This window comes from Theropithecus gelada, chromosome 14, assembly GCF_003255815.1.
Source record: "Theropithecus gelada isolate Dixy chromosome 14, Tgel_1.0, whole genome shotgun sequence".
In the NCBI taxonomy this organism is placed as follows: domain Eukaryota; kingdom Metazoa; phylum Chordata; class Mammalia; order Primates; family Cercopithecidae; genus Theropithecus; species Theropithecus gelada.
In genome coordinates this window covers 64,135,132-64,146,859 of record NC_037682.1, presented here as the reverse complement: position 1 = coordinate 64,146,859, position 11,728 = coordinate 64,135,132, and the positions used below count along the sequence as shown (strand labels likewise).

Below are 11,728 nucleotides of genomic sequence, written 5' to 3'. Positions count from 1 at the left end.
TCTTCCACATGCACACGTATGTTTATTGTGGCACTATTCACAATAGCAAAGACTTGGAACCAACCCAAATGTCCATCAATGATAGACTGGATTAAGAAAAAGTGGCACATATACACCATAGAATACTATGCAGCCATAAAAAAGGATGAGTTCATGTCCTTTGTAGGGACATGGATGAAGCTGGAAACCATCATTCTCAGCAAACTATTGCAAGAACAGAAAACCAAACACCACATGTTCTCACTCATAAGTGGGAACTGAACAATGAGAACACTTTGACACAGGAAGGGGAACATCACACACTGGGGCCTGTGTGATGGGAAAGGGCCATAAGTGGGAAAGGGGAGGGACAGCATTAAGAGATATACCTAATGTAAATGAAAAGTTAATGGGTGCAGCACACCAACATGGCACATGTATACATATGTAGCAAACCTGCACGTTGTGCACATGTACCTTAGAACTTAAAGTACAATATTTAAAAAAAAAAAAAAAAGTAGTTGGAGTCTTCAATACCCTACTCTCAGTATTAGAAGAACCAGAAAGAAGATAAGTAAGGAAATAAAGGATTTAAACAACACAGTAAACCAGTTAGATATAATGGGCATATACAGAGCACTGTGCTCAACAACAGCAGCATATACATTCTTTTCAAGTGTACACGGGACATTTTTCAAGATATGTTAGGCCACAAATTGTCTCAATAGAATTTATTTATTTATTACTGTTATCACTACAAATTTTATTCAGAAACCCATCTTTGTGGGTTTTTTGTTGTTGTTTTAAAAAAATTCCCCTTATGAACAGGTGTGGTCAATCAACCACAACTTTCTAGCAGACATAAGGTAAAAATGGCATGGCTCAGAATCGCCCAGATCTTTCGTGATCTCTAGATGGCCTCCTGTCATGCTGGCCTCTGCCACCACCTCCACCACCACTACGGCCATGGTCTCTAGACCGAGAACTATGCTCCAGGGATCGGGATCTTGATCTACACTTCTTGCAATGGCGCCCATACAGCTCCTGCCACGGCTCTCTGGAGATGGGCTTCAAATGCATGAAGTTGCAGAAGCCGCCTTGTGTGCATTCTCCCATCTCATACTGACAGCAGCAGGCTTCCCTGAAGTCGGTCACAGGCAACAGCTCCACGTGGATTGGCTGTCCGTTAAACCAACGGTTATTCAAGTCAATCACAGCCTTTTCCACATCTTCCTCACTGCAAAACGGAGAGGTGACAATATGCTAGCAGCCCTCACTCTCAGTGCCTCCTCGGCCTCAGCGTCAGAGTCCGTGTCCACTCTGGCGGTGCTTGTAGGAGCCCTTCAGTCCACCACAGCACCGTGGGAGCCCCTCTCTGGGCTGGCTGAGGCCGGAGCTGCCTCCCTCTGCTTGCGGGAAGGTGTAGGTGTGGAGGGAGAGGCGCTGGCGGGAACCCAGGCTGCAAGCTGCGCTCGCAGGCCAGTGCAAGTTCACGCCGGGAGTTCAGGCCCGCGCAGGAGCGGGCTCGGGGCCCGCACACCAAGCGGTCGGCTGGCCCCGCAGGCCCAGAGCAGTGAGGGGCTTCGGACCGGGCCAGCAGCTGCGGAGGTTGCACCAGGCCCCCCAGCAGTGCCGGCCCCCCAGCTCCGCATTCAAATTCTGCCCGGCCTTAGCTGCCCGCGGGGCAGGGCTCGGGACCTGTAGCCTGCCATGTCTGCACCCCCCGCCCTCTGCAGTGGGCTCCCTGAGCCTCCCTGATGGGCGCTGCCCCCGGTCCCATCGACAGCCCAAGGGCTGAGGAGTGCAGGCGCAGCTTGGGACTGGCAGGCAGCTCCGCCTGCAGTCCCAGTGCAGGATCCACTGGGTGAAGGCAGCTGGGCTCCTGAACCCGATGGGGACTTGGAGAACTTTTATATCTAGCCAGAGGATTGTATGTGCACCAATCAGCACTTTGTGTCTAGCTCAGGGTTTGTGAATACACGTATCAGCACTCTGTGTCTAGCTCAGGGTTTGTGAATACATCAGTTGGTGCTCTGTATCTAACTAACCTAGTGGAGGCTTGGAGGACTAGCACTCTGTGACTGTCTAGCTCAAGGATTGTAAATGCACCAATCAGCACACTGTGTTTGATTTAAACAACACAGTAAACCAACTAGATATAATGGGCATATACAGAACACTGTGCTCAACAACAACAGCATATACATTCTTTTCAAGTGTACATGGGACATTTGTAAATACACCAATTGGTATTCCGTATCTAGCTAACTCTGTATCTAGCTAACTAGCACTCTGATTCTGTGTCTAGCTCAAGGATTGTAAACGCACCAATCAACACTCTGTCAAAGTGGACCAATCAGCTCTCTGTAAAATGGACCAATCAGCAGGATGTGGGTGGGGCCAGATAAGGGAATAAAAGCAGGATGCCTAAGCCAATCTGCCACAACTCACTGGGGGGGTCCTCTTCCTCACTGCGGAAGGCTTGTTCTTTCACTCCTTGCAATAAATTTTGCTGCTGCTCACTCTTTAGGTTCACGCTCCCTTTATGAGCTGTAACACTCACTGCGAAGGTCTGCAGCTTCACTCCTGAAGCCAACAAGACCACGAACCCACCAGGAAGAATGAACAGCTCCAGAGGCGCTGCCTTTAAGAGCTGTAACACTCACCATGAAGGTCTGCAGCTTCACTCCTGACAGCGAGACCACAAACCCACCAGAAGGAAGACGCTCCAGATACATCTGAATGTCTGAAGGAACAAACTCTGGACACACCATCTTTAAGAACTGTAACACTCACCGCGAGGGTCCGTGGCTTCATTCTTGAAGTCAGACCGAGGACCCACCAATTCCAGACACAAAACAACCTATACGTTCCCCACCAGGTGGTCTCCCAGGTTGCCACAGATGTTCATCTCCACAACTTCCCCATACTTCTCCTTTTCTATAAAAACTCCTCAAAAAATTCATCATAGTGTTCCTGCATCTCAACATTGCTCACAGCACAGCACAAATCATCAGCAGACTGGGAAGAATTTTGAAGGTTATGGTAAATGTTCAAGAGGGCAATGGTCTGGCTAAACGTTGGTTTATTGTGCAACGAAGAGCACCTGTCTCCATGACAACACGCACCGATTCTGAAATAAAATGAACAGTTGACTTTGTCTTTCTAGGTGCGAAAGATGGAGGCCAGATACTCCGCCATTTTTCACCTGCCGCAGCCGCTGCCAACACTGTTGCCAACACCGCCCTAGAATTTAGATATCATACAAAGTATTTTCTCCGACAGAGCAAGATAAGTTAGAAATCAATAACAGTAGTAAAACGACAAAAAATTCATAAAATTATTAAAATCAAACAACTGATCACAAGAGAAATCAGAAAATACTTAACGGGTACATGATAATGACCTGTAAGTATTTATGCACCACACCAAAACTTATGGAATGCAGTGAAAGCAGTGCTAAGGAGGAAATTTATAGCTATAAATGCCTGCATTAAAAAACAAGATCTCAAATCAACAACCTAACTGTAATTTAAGGAACCAGAAAGAACAAACCAAAACCAAAGCCAACAGAAGGAAGGACATAATAAAGATGAGAAGTGTATATAACATGAGAATAGAAAAACAACAGAGAAAATCAATCAAACAAGAAATCGATTCTTTAAAAAGATCAATAAATTGACAAGCCTTTAGCTAGATGGTCTAAGCAAAAGAGGGAGAAGAGTCAAATTACTAAGATCAGAAATGAAAGCAAGGGCATTACTAGACTCTACAGAAATAGAAAGGATTATCAGAGAGTGCTATGAACAACTGCATGCCAACAAATTGGATAACCTAGATGAAACTGATAAATCTTTAGAAATACAAAACCTATCATGGCTAAATCACAAAGAAATATAAAATCTGAATAAACCTATAACTAGCAAGGAGATTGAATGAGTAATAAAAAGTCTCCTGAGAAATAAAAGCTCTGGAACTGATGCACTGCTGAATTCTACCCAACATTTAAAGAACACCAATCCTTCTCAAACTTAAAAAAAAAAAAAAGGAGAGAACAATTTCTAACTCATTCTGTGAGGCCCTGATACCAAAGCCAGACAAAGACACTACAAGAAAAGAAAACTACAAGCCAATATCCCTTATGATTACTAATGCAAAAATACTCAGCAAAACACTAGCAAACCATATTTAGCAGCATATGAAAAGGATTATATACCATGACCAAGTAGGATCTATTCCTGGAATGCAAGGATGACTCAACATACAAGAATTTACCAGTGTTTCCATAGCAATCTACAGAGTCAATGCAATCTGTATCAAAATCCCAATGATGCTTTTAGCAGAAATAGAAAAACCCATCCTAAAATTCATATGGAACTTCAAGGGACCCTGAATAATCTTAAAAAAGAAGAGCAAAGCTGGAAGACTCATTCTTCCTGACTGGAAAACTTACTACAAGCTATACTAATCAAATAGTATGATACTGGCATAAAGACAGACATATAAACCAACTGAATAGAATACACAGCTCAGAAGTAAATGCTTGCATATATGAACAAATGATTTTCTATATGGGTGCCAGGATCATTCAATGGGGAAAAAAACAGTCTTTTAACAATTGGTGCTGGGAAATATGAATATCCACATGCAAAAGGATAAATTTGGACCCTTATCTAACCGTATACAAAAATCAACTCAAAATGGATCAAAGATCTAAATATAAGACCTAAAAGTATAAAATTCTAAAAGAAAATATAGCGCTAATCTTTACAACTGTGAATTTGACAGTGATTTCTTGGAAATGACAACAAAGGCACAGACAACAAAAAATAAATCGGGGCTCATAAAAAATTTAAAAATCTGTGCAATGAAAACACTATCAAGAGAGTAAAAAGGCAACCCACAGAATGGGAAAAAATATTTGCAAATTATACATATGATAAGAGATTAATATCCACACTATATAGAGAACTCATAAATCTCAACAGTGAAAAAACAAAACAACATGATTTAAAAATAGGGCCAGGCACAGTGGCTCACGCCTGTAATCCCAACACTTTGGGAGGCTGAGGTGGGTGGATCACCAGAGGTCAGGAGTTCGAGACCAGCCTGACCAACATGGTGAAACCTGGTCTCTAATAACAATATAAAAAAAATTAGCTGGTCATGGTGGCATGCGCCTGTAGTCCCAGCAACTCAGGAGGCTTAGACAGGAGAACTGCTTGAACCTGGGAGGAGGAGGTTGCAGTGAGCCGAGATCACGCCACTGTACTCCAGCCTGGGCAACAGAGCATGACTCTGTCTCAAAAAAAAAGGTGGGGAAGGAGCTGGGCACAGTGGTTCATGCCTGTAAGCCCAGCACTTTGAGAGGTGGAGGTAATCAGATTGCTTGGGACCAGGAGTTCCAGACCAGGTTGGACAATATAGCAAAACCCCACCTCTACCAAAAATACAAAAAAATTAGCTGGGCGTGGTGGGGCATGCCTGTGGTCCCAGCTCCTTGAGAGGTTGTGGTGGAAGGATTGCTTGAGCCCGGGAGGTGGAGGTTTCAGTGAACAGAGATCGTGCCACCACACTCCATCCTGCTTGACAGAATTAGACTCTCAATTTTTTCAATAAAAAATAATTTAAAAAGGGCAAAGGATTTGAATAAATATTTTTCCAAAGAATATATACAAATGGTCAATAAGCACAAAAACACATACTCAACATCAGTAATGATTAGGGAAATGTGAATCAAAACTACAATGAGACACCATCTCAGACCCATTAGGATGGTTGCTATTTTAAAAAATCAGAAAATAACAAGTGTTGATGAGGGTTTGGAGAAGTTGGAACCCTTTTGCACTGTTGGCGGAAATGTAAAATGATACAGCCACTGTGGAAAACAATATGGAGGTTCCTAAAACAATTACATATGGAATCATCATATAATCCAGCAATTTCACTTCTGGGTATATAACCAAAAGAATTGAAAGCAGAGTCCCAAAGAGATATTTGTATACCCATATTCAGAGCAGTGTTATTCACAATAGCTAAAACATGGAAGCAACACAAGTATCAACAGATGAACAGATAAGCAAAATGTAGTATATACATACAACAGAATATTATTCAGTCATAAAAAGAAGGAAATTCTAACATATGCTACAATATGGGTGAACCTTAAGGACATTATGCAAAGTGAAATAAGCCAGTCACAAAAAGACAAATGTTGGCCAGGCATAGTGGCTCACATCTGTAATCCCAGCACTTTGGGAGGCTGAGGTGAAAGCATTGCTGGGGCTCAGAAGTTCAAGACCAGCCTGGGCAATATAGCAAGACCTCTTCTCTACAAAAACATGAAAAAAATTAGCTGGGTATGGTAGCACTGGCCTGTGATGCCAGCTACTGGGGAGGCTGAGGTAGAAGGATCACTTAAGCCTGGGGGGCTGAAGTTGCAGCAAGCCATGGTCATACCACTGCACTCCAGCTCATGCAACAGAGTGAAACTCTGCCTCACACACATACATACAAATTAACAAAAAAGACAAATATTGTATGATTCTACTTATACAAGATACATAGAATTGTTAAGATCACAGAGACAGAAGGTAGAATTGTGGTTTCCAGAGTCTGTGGGGAGGAAGGAATAGGGAGCTACTGTTTCATGGGTATAGAATTTCCATTTTGCAAGATGAAAAGAATTATGAAGATGGACGGTGGTGATGCTTACACAACATATGAAGTGTATTTAATACTGCTGTACTATACACTTATAAATGGTTAAGATGGCAAATTTTATATTATGTATATTTTTTCACATTTTTTAAATGTGGGAAAAAATGTAATTACCCATGAGGACAAAAAGAATAGAAAGAGTCAAGAGGAAAATTAATCAATTTTGAAACATAAAAAAAAACTGATAAAGTTTTACCAACTCAGCCTCCACCCTAACCATAAGGTAATGCTAGAGGAATTTAAAGCTGATGGTACACTGAAGGTAACCATAGTAACAATAAAACCTAAAACCAGATCAAATCTAGACTAAATTACCTCAATTACCCACAGAAACAGCCTATGAAAAGGAGAGGCATGCTCATTTCTAGGCCTTCATACTATTTATTACAGTCTCTACTGTTCTACACATGATGTCCAACATTCAATGAAAAATTATGAAACATAATATGAAAAGAATAGTAAATGATGTTGGGACAACTGACTATCCACATACAAAAAAAAAAAACTGGACCCCCTACCCCACACCATACACAAAAATTAACTTACACTGGATCAAAGACCTAAGCATAAGAGTTAAAACTATGATAAAACTCTTAGAAGATATAGTTGTAATCTCTTCAAAAAAAAGATGTACAAAAGGCCAATGAGTACATGAAAAGATACTTAATATTGTCAATATCATTAGTCATTAGAAAACTACAAATCAAAATGATGCCATACTACTCTCACCCACTAGCATGACTATAAGGTAAAACAAAAACAAAGTAACGAAATAAGTATTGACAAGGATATGGAAAAATGTGAACCCTCATTTATTGCTGGCAGGAATGTAAAATGATGCGCCACTTTGGAAAAGAGTCTACCAGTCACTGAAAAGCTTACACGGAATTTCTATATGACCCAGCAATTCTACTCCTAGGTTATACCTAAGAGACACGCAGATGTTCAAACAAAAAGTTCTGCATGTTTTTTCTTTTTCTATTCACAATAACCAAAAGACAGAAACAACCCTAATATCCATCAACTGATGAACGGATAAACTAAATGTGGTGTATCCATATCATTAATATTATTCAGCCATAGAAAGGATGAAGTACTGATACATGCTACGACATGGATGAACCTTGAAAACATTATACTAAGTGAAATAAGCCAGACATAAAAGGCCACATATTGTATTATTTCATTTATATGAAATGTCCAGAATATGCATATATAGAGAGACAAAAAGTAGGTGAGTGGTTGCCAGGATGGAGAAAGGGAGGAATGGAGTAACTGCTTAACTGGTGTAGGGTTTTCTTTCGGGTGATGAAACGTTCTGGAACCCAATAGTGGTGATAGTTGCATAACATTGTGAGTGTACTAAATGCCTTTGAATTATAAACTTTAAAATGGTCAAAATTGTGATGTTTTATATTTTGTATGTTTTACCACAATTTTTTTTTAGGATTAAGCAATGGTTTCTTAGATATTGCAATGATTTCTTAGATATGACACTAAAACACAAATAACAAGAAAAAATAAATGGAACTTCATCCAAATTGAAAAGTTTTGGCTGGGCCTGCCAGCTCACACCTGTAATCCCAGCACTTTGGGAGGCTGAGGTGGGCGGATCACCATTAGGCCAGGAGTTTTGAGACCAGCCTGGCCAACATGGTGAAACCCCATCTCTACTAAGAATACAAAAATTAGCTGGGTGTGATGGCAGGCATCTATAATCCCAGCTACTCAGGAGGCTGAGGCAGGAGAATCATTTGAACCCAGGAGGCGGGGGTTGCAGTGAGCAGAGATGGCACCACTGCACTTTAGTCTGGGTGACAGAGCAAGACTCCGTTTAAAAAAAAAAAAAAAAAGGAAAATGAAAACTTTTGCGCTTAAAGGACACTATCAAGAAAGTGAAAAGATGCTGGGCACGGTGGCACACGCCTGTAATCCCAGCACTTTGGGAGGCCAAGGAGGGTGGATCACCTGAGGTCAGGAGTTCAAGAGCAGGCTGGCTAACATGGTGAAACCTTGTATCTACTAAATACAAAAAAAATAGCTGGGAGTGGTGGTGCATGCCTGTAATCCCAGCTACTTGGGAGGCTGAGACAGGAGAATCGCTTGTACCCGGGAGATGGAAATTGCAGTGAGCCAAGATTGCACCATTGCACTCCAGCCTGGGCAAGAGTGAAATTCCGTCTCAAAAAAAAAAAAAAAAAAAGAAAGTAAAAAGACAACCTATAGAATGGGAAAAAATCTTTGAAACTCATAGATTTGATAAGAGTCTAGTATCCAGAGTATATAAAGAACTCTTAAAACACAACAATAAAAAGCAAATTAACTCAATTTTAAAACAGGCAAAGGATCTGAATAGACATTTATCCAAAGAAGATACATAAAAGGTTAAAAAGCACATGAAAGATGTTCGGTGTCATTAGCTATCAGGGAAATGCAAATCAAACCCACAATGAGATATCACTATACATACCTGCCAAAATGACTATAATCAAAAAGATAGGCAATAACAATTGTTGGTGAGGATTTGGAGAAATTGAACTCTCATACACTACTGGTAGGAATGTAAAATGAGGCAGCCATTTTGGAAAAGAGCCTAACAGTCACTCAAAAAGTTAAACATAGAGTTTCCATCTAACCCAGTAATTCTGCTCCTACCTTATACCTAAGAGACATGAAAACACACAGCCACACAAAAATTTGTACACAATGTACATAGCAACATTTTTCATAATAATGAAAAAGTGGAAACAATCCAAATGTTCATCAAACTGAAGAATGGATAAAATATAGTGTATCAATACATATACATAGAATATTATTCAGCCATGAAAAGAATGAAGTATTGATTTATACTACAACATGAATCTTGAAATATGCAAAATGAACGAATCCAGTTACAAAATCACATAGTAGATGATTCTATTTATATGAAAATGTCCAGACAGGCAAATTCAGAAAGACCGAAAGTAGGTTAGTGATTGCCAGGTAGTGGGAAAGGGGAATAGAAATGACTGATAATGGGCTTGGGGTTTCTTTTTGGAGTGATGAAATGTTCTAGAATTACATAGTGGTGATGGTTGCAGAACTTTGTGCAATCCCTGTATTGTACACTCTAAAGGGTGAATTTTTTATTTTACTTTTTGAGACGGAGTCTCGCTCTGTCGCCCAGGCTGGAGTGCAGTGGCACGATCTTGGCTCACTGCAAGCTCCGCCTCCCAGGTTCACGCCATTCTCCTGCCTCAGCCTTCCGAGTAGCTGGGACTATAGGCGCCCGCCACTACTCTCGGCTAATTTTTTGTATTTTTAGTAGAGACTGGGTTTCACCATGTTAGCCAGGATGGTCTCGATCTCCTGACCTTGTGATCTGCCCGCCTCGGCCTCCCATAGTGCTGGAATTACAGGCATGAGCCACCGAGCCTGACCTTTTTTTTTTTTTTTTTTTGAGACAGAGTCTCATTCTGTTGCCTAGGCTGGAGTGCAGTGGTGCGATCTTGGGTCACTGTAACCTCTGTCTCCTGGGCTCAAGCAATTCACCTGCCTCAGCCTCCCGAGTAGCTGGGAATATAGGTGCCCACCACTACAGCTGGCTAATTTTTGTATTTTTAGTAGAGACAGGGTTTCTCCATGTTGGCCAGGCTGGTCTCAAACTCCTGACTTCAAGTGATCCACCCACCTCGGCCTCCAAAAGTGCTAGGATTACAGACATGAGCCACTGTGCCTGGCCTAAAGAGTGAATTTTATTATGTGAATTTTATCTCAGTGTTTTATATCTCAAAAATTATACCTCAGTTTTAAAAATAAAAATAAAATTAATATATCAAAGTTAAATGTCAAGAGAATGAGAAAAGAAGCCACAGACTGGGAGAAAATATTTACAAAATACATATGTGATACAGGAATATTCAAAATATATGCTTACAACTGAACAATAAGAAAACAACCAAATTAAACAATGGGCAAACGATCTGAACAGACACCTCACCAAAGAAGATATACAGATGCTGGGTGCGGTGGCTCAAGCCTGTAATCCCAGCACTTTGGGAGGCCGAGACAGGCGGATCACGAGGTCAGGAGATCGAGACCATCCTGGCTAACACGGTGAAACCCCATCTCCACTAAAAAAAAAAATACAAAAAATTAGCCAGGAATGGCGGTGGGCACCTGTAGTCCCAGCTACTGGGGAGGCTGAGGCAGGAGAATGGTGTGAACCCAGGAGGGGGAGCTTGCAGTGAGCAGAGATAGCGCCACTGCACTCCAGCCTGGGCGACAGAGCGAGACTCTGTCTCAAAAAAAAAAAAAAAAGAAGATATACAGATGACAAATAAGCATATGGAAAGATCCTCCACATCCTATGTCATTAGGGAATTGCAAATTAAAACAATGAGATACCACTACACTTTAGAATTGCTAAAATTCAAAACTCTGACAATACCAAATACTGACAAGGAGGTGGAGCAACAGGAACTCTCATTCATTGCTGGAGGGAATGCAAAAGGATACAGTCACTTTGGAAGACAGCAGTTGTTTACAAAACCAAACATACTTTTACCATATGATCCTACAACTGAGCTCCTTTGTGTTTACCCAACTATGCTGACAACTTACGTGCACCCAAAAACCTACACATGAATGTTTGTAGCAGCTTTATTCATAATTGTCAAAATTTGAAAGAAATTAAAATGTCCTTCAATAGGTAAGTGGATTAAGAAACTCTGGTACATCCAGACAGTGGAATATTATTTAATGCTAAAAAGAAATGAGCTATTAAGCCATAAAAAGACACAGAGAAACTTTACATTCTTATCACTAAGTGAAAGAAGTCATTCTGAAAAGCCTATGTACTGTATGATTCCAATTATATGACATTCTGGAAAAGACAGAACTATAGAGACAGTAAAAACAGAAGTGATTTCTAGGGACCTAAGTGGAGAGAGATCAATAGGTGGAGCAGAGAGGATTTTAGGGCAGTGAAATTATTCTGTATGATATTATAAGTGTGGGCATATGTTATACATTTGTCAAAACCTAC

General features: G+C 40.9%; 1 pseudogene across 1 annotated transcript; it reads right to left on the bottom strand.

The window, feature by feature from the left end:
- Positions 1-721: 721 nt before the first annotated feature.
- Positions 722-3,095, bottom strand: LOC112606883 (annotated as a pseudogene). The gene is made up of 3 exons (XR_003115702.1): positions 3,052-3,095; positions 2,835-3,010; positions 722-1,216 (listed from the first exon to the last, which is right to left on the bottom strand). The product of XR_003115702.1 is annotated as a splicing factor U2AF 35 kDa subunit-like (transcript).
- Between the last annotated feature and the right edge of the window lie 8,633 nt (positions 3,096-11,728).